This window comes from Castanea sativa, chromosome 11, assembly GCF_040712315.1.
Source record: "Castanea sativa cultivar Marrone di Chiusa Pesio chromosome 11, ASM4071231v1".
Classification (NCBI taxonomy): Eukaryota; Viridiplantae; Streptophyta; class Magnoliopsida; order Fagales; family Fagaceae; genus Castanea; species Castanea sativa.
In genome coordinates this window covers 55,384,945-55,400,020 of record NC_134023.1, presented here as the reverse complement: position 1 = coordinate 55,400,020, position 15,076 = coordinate 55,384,945, and the positions used below count along the sequence as shown (strand labels likewise).

At 33.5% G+C, this 15,076-nt stretch overlaps 2 long non-coding RNA genes across 2 annotated transcripts; one reads left to right on the top strand and one right to left on the bottom strand.

Moving 5' to 3' along the window:
* The first annotated feature begins 3,039 nt into the window (after positions 1–3,039).
* Positions 3,040–4,386, top strand: LOC142614789 (uncharacterized). The gene is made up of 3 exons (XR_012840575.1): positions 3,040–3,177; positions 3,513–3,593; positions 3,789–4,386. It is a non-coding gene; the product is annotated as an uncharacterized LOC142614789 (long non-coding RNA).
* A 6,075-nt stretch (positions 4,387–10,461) lies between these two features.
* Positions 10,462–11,873, bottom strand: LOC142615276 (uncharacterized). Its single transcript, XR_012840712.1, has 2 exons — positions 11,737–11,873; positions 10,462–10,682 (listed from the first exon to the last, which is right to left on the bottom strand). It is a non-coding gene; the product is annotated as an uncharacterized LOC142615276 (long non-coding RNA).
* Positions 11,874–15,076: the final 3,203 nt, after the last annotated feature.

Here is a 15,076-nt window from a genome sequence, read left to right as displayed (position 1 = left end):
GAAGTTTTTGGAAGTCAAGTTTAACGGCAAACTCAAGTTTCAAAAAGGTGGTAGATCCTTACATATTTCCAAAACAGTGATAGATTGCTCATTTTTTTGCTAAATAGTGGTAGTGGGCCATTTTCACTGGTAATCTTTACAAGAACAAGAACCATCTTTGACATGATGGAAATGACTTAGACCTTTGACTCTTACTTTACGTTTTAAATTTTGGAAATAAGTTTAAATGCAAAATGACAGTCTGAGCAGACCCTGAGGTTCTATAGAATAAGATTCTTGGCCCCTAGTTGTGTTTTCAACATATCATAAGAAATTTCCAGTCTTTCACCTCTTTATGTTCGTCAACACTTCTAAAGTTTCTGCAACATAACTAATCAGTACAACTTTTGAGTCATTTGATTTAGCATCAATTAAATTTATGTAGTTTTTGGATGAGAATGATGTTTGACCAAAAATAAATGAGAAACTCCATTTATGACAATTGAGTTGCAACCCGGTGTCTTTCAAATACATTTTTTGTGCGTAAGTTTTCTCACTCTTTTTACTTCTTCTCACTTTCATAGATGTTCGAAAGAAAAACATAGATTCCGTCATTTTCTGGTTCAAGATTTAGCAAGTGTCTGGCTGCTACCTCCCCTAAATTGATTTTTATAAACAATCTGCTTCACTAAGCACAACCCCCCAGATTGCTCCATTTGGTTCCATGGGCATTTTTTGATAAAATCTACATCTTCCTCCAAAAGTCCTATAAAAGATCAATCATGCATCCAAACTTAGGGCTTATTCCATATTGTACCCTTATGATGTTGAAATGTTACCTACTTTCTTGTATCACTTATCACCCTTGCACAGCTAAAAGCTAATAATAGTATAATACTCCACTGAAGCTTAAATCATATGGTTGAATGCATGTCCTTGTTATCAATTGGAATTGAGGCAAAGCCTCCTCACCAAGGCCATGAAGAGCACGTACTTGGATCATATCATTCCAAGAGACAACATCTTTTGGATATGTCGTCAAATACTCCAAGAGCAACGTTTATATCTCCACATTTAGAGTACATTTGAACTAGCGAATTCTTCAAACTTGTAACATGCTCTAGTCTAACCATCTTGATATATTCATGGATCCAACTCCCCAAATCTAAATCACCAAGTTGGGCACAAGCTGAATGTGCTGCCAAAATGTCAATATGAGGCGTATTTGAAAATAATGCAGATATGAGTGCATGTGTGAATGTGGAAACTGTGCATCTATCCCTCCAACAAGGGTTAGAAGTGGATGGAAATATAGATCTACACCTCCCACAAGGGATAGAAAAATATGTGAATCCGAGAACTTGCATAAAAAAAAAAAATAAAAAAAAATAAAAAAAAAAAGCTGATGAGTATGCAGGAATTTACATCAAGAAAGGGAACTCACTACATGAGAATTTACAGTAGATGGAACTACTTGCTATGAGATAAATTATGTCATGGAAAATGCCACTTGAATAAATTTTCACAACCACACCACCCATGCATGATAATCTACACAAAAAAGACCAACCAAAGGAATATATTGCATAAAAAAGGTGCTTAAGAGCATTCACATCAGATTTTGGCAAATCAACCTAAAAAAACACACATCAATTTATATACCCATTAAGTAAAATGAGATTTTTTACAGTGGTTGTGTAAATATACTTAAGCATGGTAGCTTATGCAAAACAAATTCTTTGCATTTCCTAATTGTGAAGGAAGAGACAAACATTTTATAAAAAATTGACATTTTAATTGTAAGGGGCATATTTTTATGTAATTGGCATATCCTTTGACAAAACGCACTTTACTTGTATTTGGGTAAATTTAAGTAGATTCAAGATGATCATTACAAGTAGTTACATTGAAAACATGAAGATTACTAAAAAACTGCTCAAGAAAAGTGCAATATGTAGGTCTCGATACTTCCTCGACAGAAGCTTGATCTGTCGAGATTCATTAAAGCTCGATCTGTTGAGATTCATTAAATCTCGACACATGTCTCGATCTATCGAGCTTACGGGATTCAGACTATAGCCAGCAACGTTTTTATTCTAAAGGACTATTTGTTTATGGGTTTGTATAATCCTTATTGGACTTTGAAAGTCCAAGGTTTATATATACCTATTTGGAATAAGAGAGCCCATTGAGCTCCTATTTAAACAACGAGGTGGAAAAAGAAAAACTTAACCCTAGAAAGCTTCATAAGGTTTTCTTTTTGAAACTCTAGCCTTTTTCTACAGAAGAAAGAGTTCTTATTGTATTTCTTGTATGCCTTTGGGTTCTGTAACCAAGCAAAGTCTCTCACACCATCATTGAAGATCTTCTTGGTGTTTCTATGTGAAACTGTTGCAAATCAACTACATCAATCAAAGGGTTGTTGTGGAGTTAGTCACGTACTGTGATTCATGCAAAGGAGTTAGTCATGTACTGGGATCTGTGCATCATTAGTTAGTCACGTACTGAGATTTGTGCATTGAACATTATGATTGCCGCTACAATACAAGTCCAATTGGATATTGGGGTAATGGTTCAACTGTAGGTTGGTATTTCAACATAGAGCAAAGGGTTTGGTAAGATTTCTTATACTTCTAACCGCTTGTGATTGATAATAGTGGATTTTTGGGAGTGGTGACATTAAAATCACCCGTAGGGTTTGCCTCGGTGGTTTTTCCCATTCGTAAACAAATCACCTGTGTCAAATTCATTTTTCGCTGTATTTATATAATTTGGTGATTTTTTTGTGCTGCCACACTATTGCATATAATTTGACTAATTAATTAACTTGAGTAATTAATTCATTTGCAAGTGGTCAATTCATTTTAACCCAACATTAATAAAATATAGTATATAATAAATAATCATGTGTGAGTATCTTGTAAAATAATTAATTAAAATTTTTTTTTAAAGAAGTTCTTATAATAAAATAGACTGTTATTTTTGCATAAACAGATGTAAAAGTAAAATGCATTTTCATCCGTTCACAAAAAAAAGAAAAAAAAAAAAAGAGTAGGATTTAAAAAGTACTCTGGAGAGTTGTCGTTTCTATGTATAGGTTAGCTTAAAATCCCATACCACCGAGCTTATCAGCACCACAATTCATAGAGAGAAAGAACCAAGGGTCCACTCAATTCTACCAAACCCGACAACCTTCAGGTCTCTCCAATTTCTCTCTCTCTCTCTCTCTAAATCATTTCCATTTCCATTTGCATGCTCTGTTTGGTTGCTAAGAAAATATACAATAATTGAGGAGTAGGACTTTAGAAACTTCTATTACGAGCCAAAGTCTCGGCAACCAAACAGAGTCTTAGCTGTTGCATATTATAGAAAACGTGGGTTTTTTTTTTTTCCTGGGATAATATGGTTTTAATGATTTTTTTTACCTTAATAATCGCGGCGTTGGAGATGTCATAGAGGGCATTTGTGTTTGGTCGTTTTCGATTCTATATGTTTTTTTTTTTTTTTTTTTTTTTCTTATTATTGTTTGATAGGTTCTGGCTGGAGAGAAGTTGTCTGCAAGAATATTGACATTGAATAGGCCTAAACAATTGAATGCCCTTTCTTTTCAAATGGTATCACGCCTAACTTACTTTTCGATCATGTGTTTTTCTTGCATTATCATTTATATTATGCTTTTTGATTGAAATATATGTATCAATGTATGTATGTATATAAGTTTGGTTTTAGGTAGCCTCTTTTTGGTCTGTGTACTCTAAATTGTTGTATTCTAATGCAACTCCAAAATTTTGGGGCTAACCATTCTATAGCATTTCCATGTGGGAGAAGTTGCGAGATTACGCTCAAGTTTAAATGGTGAATCAATAGATCATGTAGAATGCAGGGGTTGACCTGCAGAGGTGGCATCCAATTTTTTGAGGAGATCAAATGGGGGCACCTTGAGTTTCTTATTTGAAGATACTTGTGCATACAAAAGAGCACTGTTTGGCCTTAACCTTGCGTTTCTAAGTTTTGGAATGCACTCATGACATATTCTTCGAGAATTCACCACTCATCCACCTAAAAGGACATTGCCTTGTCTCCAACTGTTTCCTTAAGTTTTCTCTTTGCAGATGAGAATTTTAAATGATGGTGTCCAAAATCTTCATTCTGCTCTACAATAAGAAATTTTGCCTTAATGTTTTGAAATATTGGCAGAGATGCTTGAATAGTAAAAAGAGTTTGTAAAAGTTTGACGAGCTGGAGATGTGTAATTATACAGAAATGTTTAATTTGATCCGATTTTGTTATTTTTCTGGTCCTGCTTGGGATCTACCATGTGTTTCTGTTCTGGAGGTAAAACATTTAGCTAGATAATTTTCATTGTAATGACCAATTGTTGCAGCTTAATCTTTGCTATGGCTTTAGTTCCTGGTTTCCTTTCTTCTTCTTTTTTCTTCAATGCTATCAATTGAAATGTTATCATTCATTTGTCTTAAAGTGGTATGTAATTTTGGTTTGTACATTCTATAAATTGTTGATGTGTTCCATATGAATACAGGTTTGTATTTACATAAAAAAACAGGATTCAGTAGTATTGTTTTAATTTAGTAGTTCTAGTTTTCTCCGGTGTGATCATAACAACACTAAAGGGTACGTTTGGTTGGAAGGGTGAAAAAGTGGAAGGATAGAAAATATTTTAATTTCCCTCCTTTTTGTTTAGTTGGGAGTGGAAATGTGGAGTGATGAAAAAAGTAATTCTGTATAAATTTACTTATATACTCTTGTTAAAAAATGATGCCTAATCAAAACAACAAAGTGACCAACAACCAAAAAAAAAAAAACATACTGGACAAAGTGCATGTGCAAGTGTATATGGGCATTTTCGTCATTTACCTATCAAATTTCCTCCTATCCAGTTTTCTCCCAATTTTGGGGAGAAAACCTTTTGATGGGTCCGAGAAGAAAACACCCAGGCCCTACCATCATTTTCCCTCTCATCCTCCCAACCAAACACCTTCTAAAAAGTTTTTCCTCCTCATTTTCTCTCATTTTTTTTTCCCATCCTTCCTAAAATTCACTCTACCAAACACACTCTAAAGCATTGAATCACTTTAAAACTCCGAAAGAAGTGTGCTTGGGCAATATTAGTATTAGAATAAGTGACTTTTTTACTTAACCCAAAAAAAAAGTCCTATTGTTACACACCTTCATAAGATTCCATTACGGTTTAACTAAGAGAGTAACAATAGGGGGTATTTACTTGTGTCCATAATATAATGGATGAAATTGCTCACTTTTAAATTTAGGAGGGAAATTGTGAACTAACCTAAGCATAAAATGGAAAAGTGGTTTCTTTTAGTGAAACTATGTCAATGTATAAAAAAAAAATAAAAAAAAAAAGCTTGCCTAAGAATATTGTAACAATCCACTCTCCTTCTTCGTCCTCGAGAAATGCAAAGATATAATAAAAATCGAAATTCACAACAAAAATGTTGACGTATATTTGCACAAGTACTAGAGCTAAAATGCATTTTGCACAATAAATGCATAAGTTGATGTGGGTGACATTTCGGGTTGATTAGAAAAATGGGCTCTTATACCATATTGCATGAGCAGATAGGAATACTTTAAGAAACTTAAATTGTTCACAAGCTTATTACACCCAATTGTGAAAATACTATGACATACCGTAGTATATGAAGTTTTGTTTTGGTTATCACTTGAAAATGAGACTCTTGCTTTTTTCGCAACAAATCGCAACGTTTGGACTCACAAAAAAGACAAATTCTTGACGAAACCAACCAAAGCACCGTAGAAGGTACTATTGACACCTTTTACATATTTAGCTGACATAGTTGGATTACACAATATATGTGTTACACATGTTTTGAATTACAGGCCACTTACAACTATCATGTTTAAGGACTATTCTACTGTACATGAAATTTTGGAGGCACGTAGGAATAGTTCACGTGGTTGAAAAAGATCACTACCTGAGTATAGTTACATTAGAAAAAGCCAAAAAAAGGCCACCGACTATAGAAAAATTATGCCCAAAAATGGGTTACTCGCTATTGGAAATTTTGGAGGCCAGTAGGAATTAATAATTCACGCGGTTGAAAAAGATCACTACCTGAGAAATTACATTAGGAAAAACAAAAAAAGCCACCGACCGGTATTGGATAAGTTATGCCAAAAGAAGTCTCTAAAGTCGCGACTAAAGAGAAATTATGCCAAAAAATGACACGTCACTCGCTATTGGATAAGTTACATCACTCACTGCATAATAATTTACACTAGAAGTGACCCCCTTGCCATGTGAGATTTTTTATTTTATTTTATTTTTTTAAGAAGAAAACATGAGCAGATTTTAAGTTAAATAGTCTATATTAGCCTGCAGTATAGAAAAAGCCTGCAGTGGAACATCCTTCATCCATACTAAAAAGTTTGAGATATTAGTATTATATCGAGCCAGACTATGAGTAACTTTGTTACCTTCCCTCTTAGTATAAGAGTAATGTAACTAAGAAAAGGATCTAGAAATAAACCTAGCATCATTCAACCGATTTGCATAAGAGGCCATAGAAGAAGCATGGCCACCCAATGCCTTAATCACCATCTCATAATCATGATTTTTAAACCTGGGATCATGCAATCCAACTTGATTAACTGGGAACCTCTCACTATTATGGTTTTTAAACCTTAGAAACTATTCTAGGTAAGAAAAGAAGGGAACTGTTCAAACCACAGTTGAACCATGTAGGTTTGAAAACCCAGGACAATTTTCACGGTTCAAGTCTGAGCTATTTTTATTTTAAAAAATAAAAACATTACAGACTCATAGCACCAAATCACCATAGTTGAAGCTTCAGTAGTTATCATTGATTAATTTTTTTTTATTAATTATAAAATGGGCTAAGTCCTATTGGATTATATGTATAACTTATAATTGAGGATTAAAAAAATATGGAATTCTTGATAATTTATAGGAACTTTTACCAAATAATTAAATTTATATACATGAAAATAAGATATATTCTCAATGTTTTTCTAATTTAATTATTTTTTTATATTTTAAATAATTATTAATTTAATTATGAAATCATCATGGTTTAACTTTGGTTTGATCTCGATCTGACCTCAAAAACCTTGAGCCTCTTTCTTACTCGGTTCTCTGAACAATCTGGGTTTCAAAACCATGATCAAAATCTCCTTCTAGTATAGCATCTGTTATGCCAATCTCTAGAGCAAACTCCAGTGCACGGATAGTTGCAAAAAAGGCCATCCAAATTATTATTTTTTTGCCACAATCAACCAAGGTTGAGAATTTAGTCAAAAAAGATCAATCAAAGGAATTTAAATCATGAAATGGGTACCGAAGGAATTTATGTTTTAAGGGAAAAAAAAAAACTATGATTTAAAAAATTTTAAAAACTATGATTTACGTTTGAATAAAATATTTTAAAAATCATATATTTTATTTATAGGTGCTATGTATCATAAAAGTCCTTACTTCTTAGCAAGACAATTGTTTAATTTGTTTTCCACAATTTTTAAAAAAATCCCTATTGGTTTTGAGGGCGATTGTTTTATTTGGTGAAAAAAGAAAAAAGAAGAGTATACATCAGCATTCAATTCAATTCCAACAGTGAAATTTTTTTGTGATGCATGATGTGTGATTTTGTAATATATGTCGGCATTCAATGAAAGCTGTGGTGTACGCGTACTTTTGCATGTTTCCTTACGTGTTTTTGTACCTACTTTTGCATGTTACGTGCTTATGTGCTATTCATAGTGTGATTTGTCATCACTTTTTTTTTTTTGTTTTTTTTGGAGAAACAAACACACACTCACACAAGAGAGAGAAAAATGAGTTATAACACAAAAACACATTACAACTTCACTCAAAAATCATGATAATTTTTTCAAGTTTTTATAAAGAGTACCAATGTACCAGGCAATTCACAATTCCCTTAGTGGAGAGAGAGAGAGAGAGAGAGAGAGAGAGAGAGAGAGAGAGAGAGAGAGAGAGAGAGAGAGAGAGAGGAATGGATGCACTCAATTCTACTAAACCCAACGACCACCAGGTAGTCTCTCCAACCTGAGTCTTGCTGCACTTATCAATCTTATCTATTAATATTGGTTTCACACTTTCTTCATAACCAAACAGAGTATTAGTTGTTTCATGTCATTTCTTTTATAATTTTTTACTAGAGGTGGCAGTGTGGCACACACATATATATTATAATACAATAAATGATTTTTTGATTTTTTTAATTTGCAAGGATAGTATAGTTGCATTGATTTTTTTATTTTTTTTATTTTTTGAGGAATTCATGAAATAGTATGGTGTAGTTTCGTATAATTTAATTTAAAAAAATTAATTAGTTAATTGGATTGAAATTGCTTGATTTATGATTAAAAAAAAACTAATATGAATACAAGTGTGTAATAACATGTTTGTTTCGATGATAAAGTTTTATAGAAAATGAGTCATTTTTCAAAATATGTTTTCTATAAAACTATTTTTTTTTTAATGTTTGATATCAACTTTAAAAGAGTTGACAAACAATGTCCTAACTTCTCTTGTTTAGCTTGCTATGAGATAGAATTGTTTTTCAAAAAAAATTTAGTGGAAACAATTTCTAAAAATAAGTAATACTTTTTATGTTAACCAAATACAATTTTCCTTTGACTCATTTTTTATGATGCTATCAAATATTGAAAAATACAAAAAATAATCTTTATATAAGATTTTCCATTGAAACAAACAAAGGACAAAAAGTTTAGCTACAATATCTTTACAGAAGATAACCAGACGAATGACAAAATTTAGCTACAATATTAAGGAAAGACAAAGTTTAGCTATAGAAATTGGTTGAAGCTTTAAGTTACAACCTTACTCAATATTTTTAATTGTGAGTGAATTTGACAAATTCATAATTTGATTACATGTTCTTCTTATATCTTCTATGTTTGCAAAATTTAAAAAAGAAAATTAAAGATCAATAGCTATGTCATCAATAAATTGTTTAAATTGCAAGTTTTTGTAGTTTAAAATTATGCATAAAATATAAGCTTATAGATTATAGAGTAAATAATATTTGATTGACACAAAATTTGATATGTATATTAAGAACGTAAAGGACATGCAATTCAACTCTTGAATTTTCAATATATGTAGTAATGTTTATTTTATTAAGTGAGGCTATAGTCTTAAGCTACAACTAATTTTGTAGCTAGACTTTGTCTGCCTATGAATTATCATTAGCAGAACTATGCAAATAAGCTACCAAAAATAAGCAATTCCAAAACAGACATATTATTTGGATGCTTGAATAAATTACCTTTAAATTTGCAATAATGGCAAGAATTATCATTAGCAGAAGAACTAGAAGATCGTGGCCAATTTATGCAGTGGAGACGTCGTAAGTGTTTGGTCGTTTTCGGTTACTTATACATTCCTTTCTTGTTTGACATATTTTTGTTGAAGAGAAGTTGTCTGCAAGAATATTGACATTGAATAGACCTAAGCAACTGAATGCCCTTTTATTTCAAATGGTATCACACCTAACTTATTGAATACTTTTGATGTGTTTTCTTGCAATCTCTTTTATATTATACTACCACGTTATGGTATCAAATGCCTCAGTTACCTTATGTTTTAAATTGATATATATATATAAATGAAATCAAATGAAATGTGTTGGCAGGGTGTAAAGCTATGTCTCTGCTACATGTGAATTATGATCCCACAAAACCCAAATCAATAAAGCCGCATTCATCAAGTACCTCTCTAAATGCATGCATCTGCACATGTGGCCGTACTCTACCACCCCTCTTCTCATATTGTTTCATTATCTCATTAAAGCCTCCCGCACAAATCCAAGGCGCCGATCCCCTTGATTTCAAGTTCTTTAACTGAGCCCAAGCCTCATGTCTATTTTGTGTATCTGGTTCGCCATAAAAGCCTGTAAATCTCCACTCCCCTGTAAATCTCCGCTCCTCATCCTTTTTTTTATTCACAATTGAATCTATATGATTTTTAGAGAAAGTTTCAATTGTTAAGTCAAAACCTTCTTTCCAATAAATTACCAAACCATTAGCCTTATTTCTTCTAGGGGCCACAAATTTATGTTTAAACATTATTTTATTTTGTACGAACACTAGCCTTGCTTCATCTATCCATGTTTCGGCTAAAAACACAACAAATGGATCTTTTGCCAGCACCATATCCACGAGCTGATTTCAGGTTCGTTGGTTCTCAAGCCCCCGACAATTCCAACATAAGAGATTCATTGGTTCTAGCTGTCACGCCCCAAATCCCAAAGGGTTCAAAGCGTGAGAAAGACATCTCAAGTACCTATAATTTTTTTTTTTTTTTCGACAATTCAATCCACATAAATCCTATCAAGTATCAACATCAAAAATTATCTTAATAATTTCATTGAATATACTCTCAAGGTAAGTCAGAGCTCTAAGCATTAATTACAAAGACCATTGGCCACAAAAGAATAGAGGTCTGAATAATTACATTTCAACAGCTTGTCCCATCAGTGGGAAACATAGTCACAACCACTATAATATACAAAAGAATGAGTCAAGCCTATTCTAAAATGTACATCATCAAATAAAATCCATTACAAAAGTTCAGCCTCCATCAGTAGTTAGTCTAACTACTATTAGCCACCAAAAGCTGTCTCAAAATATTGTTGCCTACTCTGAAAAGTTTATAAAAATAATGGGATGAGACTAGACCCAGTAAGTAGCATAATTAATGGGGGTAGGGGAAATGCAAGTTCCAACTTCAATAATAATAATATGACAAGAATGGTTAACTAATGAAATACCAAATTTCTCTAAGTAACTACCTTGAAACAATATACTATAATATGTGAGCACTAACAATATAAATTTCAAAGCCATAATATCTAATATAAGACAAATTATCACAATAATATACCACACTACCATATATACCGGTCAGGGGATCCACTCCTTCACAACTGGCATGATATTGTCCTCTCTGGTATGCAGACTCTTGGCCCCATGGACAGCGGCCTCACCCATACCCTCAAGGTTTTTCTCTCCCCCCATGGGCAGCAGAGAGAGCGCGTCAAATAGGTCCTCTCTTGCATGTGGTCTCTTGGCCCCATGGACAGCAGCCTCACCCACACACAATTAAGGAACCTCTTCCCCCCATGGACAGCAGGGAAGAACGCGTCATCCAAAGTAAAAGAGCACTGACCTAGATTTGATTCCGTTGTCACAAAGACTACGAAAACCAAATCGGGTGATCACCGGGAAATCACACATGGCATGGTGTTAAAAGTATATAATGCTCACAAGTTACGTTACTTTGAAACACATAGTTTATATCCAAGTAGTTTCAGAAAAACCTTAAATAATCTACTTCCACAAAGTTTATAAAGTTTTCAATTTCATTCTTGCCACAAAGATTTTCTATCAATTTCTCAAATACTAAGACAAGATAAGCATCTTTAAATTTTCTATTATACCATAGAATCCATAATTTCCTTATCAAAGATTAAATAAAAGATGCTCATTTTTCTATATCAACAATTCATGCATTTCCCCAAATGTAATACCAAATATGATGCATTTTTATATATAATAATATGTAATAGGGTCACAACGCGACAATTTTAAGAAAGCATATATCCATATATAATTTTCCAAAATGTGTTTGACCCAAAAACATCGTTTGTGAAATATGAAAATTTTCTAAAAGTATCCCATTAAGAAGCTACTTACCTCGCAACCACAAAATCCTAACTCTCCAAGCTCCAAGGAGATTAGCTAGAACCTAAACAATTATCAAGTAAACCTATTACAATAAGTACAAAACTTGAAATTGTATCTAACCAAAATTTAGGATTTGCCAAATAAACACTTAATTAGGCAAGCCTACTATTTACCCTCATCAAAAATAATATATACCATTCACAAGGTTTCTCAACAAATTTATTCCCAAGGTATCAACTTCAATTTATAAAGTTAACACATTTCATAATATCTCCAACATTATGACTAATTTTTATAAGATTTACACTACATCATTAAGAGACCCATGTAGGCAAAAATCAACATATCCTCCAAGACAAGAAATTTAGAATTTCACTAACTCCAAATAAACCCAATGACAATGGCAAAATTAAATTTACCAACCATCATACATTATATCTTAAAACCCCTAAATTTTTCCACCATACATAAACCTTGAATAGCCATTTTAGCACAAAATATATATATACCCACTCATCAAAAATTCCACCAATACAAAACCCATACATAAAAACACATAAATATCACTTCCAATGCACATAAATCACATGGGTATCATTATCAAAACTTAGATAAAAAATATCCTCAAGCAAAAGTGTAAAACCTACCAAAAGATTAGAAATTTTTACCTCAAAAAAATAATGAAGATGCTTATGGGTTCCTAAGAATTTTTCCGGTGATCTTGCCGGAAAAATGATGGTGAGATGGTGTGTTTTGGAGAGGAGGCCGGCGGTGAGGTGAGGAATGAGTGTGTTTAGGTGAAGAGAAAAGAAAGAAAAAATGAAAGAGAGAAGGAAATGTGAGAGCCGGCCAAAAGAGTAAGAGATAAGAGAAAAATTGAGTGGTGGGGAGTGATGGGTAGTGGGGTTAGGTGGGGGGCACGTGGGAGGGCTTAAAAATCTGACCATAACACCTTCTTTTTTTTTCTTTTTTTCTTTTTTTTTTTTTTTTTTTCTGACAGGGACGTGACACTAGCGGGGCTGGGAACCAACCTCCGCCGACATGTTGATTGTTTCTTCACCCACCCGAGAAACTAGTTTTCTTCTTTTCAATAAGTCTGGTTGATCCTCTTCTCTGCCACTTCTTTTTCCCCCCACTTCTTCTTCCATTACAATGTCTGATTTTGTCTTTGTCCTAACTACTCGCTTCCATCTCCTTGTGTTCAACTCTGGACTGCATGTAGGATCAGCTATTACTGATGCAATACCACGGTTTGGGAGAGGGGAGGGGTGTGCAAGTGAGTACACTTTAGTTGGAGAGCCTCCCTCATTAATTGTCAATCCATCCAAAATATTTTCCTTATTGTACCCCCACTGCTTTTCCATAAAAGACTCCTTATTGACATCAAATTTGCATAGGTCTCGGTCAATCTCCTGAATCGGCTCCTCAAACAGCTTATTCAATTTTTTTTCTTACATCATTATCGGCCTTTCTTCATTTGGATTTTTTTGAATTGCATGAGCCGTAGCAGTTAAATTTGGAGACATCTGATCTTCCCTTTGAATATCTGGAGCAGAATTTGAAGTGAATAAATGCCCCTCTCTTTCCTTTTTTGGTTGTACTATCTTAGGCGACGGACCCCCCTTCGAGACCACCACCACTGGTGGTTTCCTACTCTGATTTGAGGTGCTACCTTAGTCGGGTAGTATTTTTGGAGTAAAATCCAAGGACCATGACCACATTCTTCCTAGTCCGTGTAAAAGGTTATGCACGTATCCATGGGCCATATTGTTGAGACTCCAACTGTAATGTACCTTCACTGTCAATCCATAGGTTGTAGTCTCTATCAGTGTGTGTGAGGCAGCCACACCAATAGCAGAGGTTGAGAAGACCTCCACGGCATTTTCGTATTTAAAAGATACCCACAGCTCTTTGCCATTTTCAAGTGAGATTACCAATCCATGGCATAGAGGTTTGGATATATCGACCATGACACGAACCCTTATGAAGCCATCCCCTTCAATCTTTGTGTTATCTGTTGGTCTACTAACCGTACCAATCACCTCACAGATTTTTTCTACCTCCTTTTGTGTTCTGAATCTGACTGGTATATCATGTACCTGGGCCCAAAAATTTGCCATGTTAAAATTCATATCACTTAAATAAATATCCTTATCATACCGTTGCAACACCACCAGGTGTTTATTGAAACTCCATGGCTCTGTCTCTAAGATTTTGTCCATCTCCTCCTTGTTATCAAAAGTGATTAGCACAATGTGATTATCCTCCTTTTTGACCTTGAAACCATTTCTCGATCTCCATATTGGATTGAAAGTCTTCGCAATAGCTTCGATGTTCAAAGCCCGTTTGGTCAAAAACTTTGCTGCAAGAGTAAATTCTGGTGCTGCCTCTTCTTCAGTTAGACGGAGACCAGCCCCTTCCTGATCTGACAGAGTTAGGCAACTCCATACTTTGGTGAGGTCGTCCATTACTATAGAGAGAGAGAGAGAGAGAGAAGAAAAAAAAAAACTTTTTCCCAATCCCCACGAAGGAAAAAACCCCACAAAACCTAAGGTAACATTGTTACCAAAGGGACAAAGAACTCCTTCAAAGAAGGGACAACAAATTCTTCGACCTAGGAAAAGGAGCACCCTCTTTGACTAGCGAAGAGAAACCTATGCTCTAATGTCAATTTCATTGGTTTACATAAATTATTACTTGAAACTAAGAAAAATATTTTCCAACAAAAATTTTCGGATGAAACGAACACAACCTCAAGTGATTTTTCTTGTGAAAGCGACATCCCAAATAATAACAACAACAACAACAACAACAACAACAATTAATCAATTAATTAAATACAAGAAAAAAAATTGCAAAAAGACCTTCGGGGTTGGGGCAATCACAAAATTTTGGCTACAAACTTTATTGTAGCCTAAGAGTACAATTTTCTTTTATAAAAATTAACATTGATACATATTTTGAAAATATAACTGTTGATTTTTATGTTCTTTATACTCTTAACCTACATATCAAATTTTTTACCAATCGAATGTTATTTATTGTATAATCTATAAACTTATTTTATTCATAATTTATACTACAAAATCTTACAATTTAAACAATTGATTATTTTTTATTTTTAGGAAATTTTGCAAGCATTAAAGATATAAAAAGAAAGTATAATACAATGATGGATTTGTTAAAATTGTCTTTGGTTAACATAAAAAGTATGACTTATTTTTGCCATTTCTAGATCTTGTTATGTGGTTTCTTGCATTCCATTTGCCGGTCATGATATTCTACTTTGTGTAAGATAATGTTGTGCATACTTATATCAATACTGCAATACTTATGCATGTATGTGATA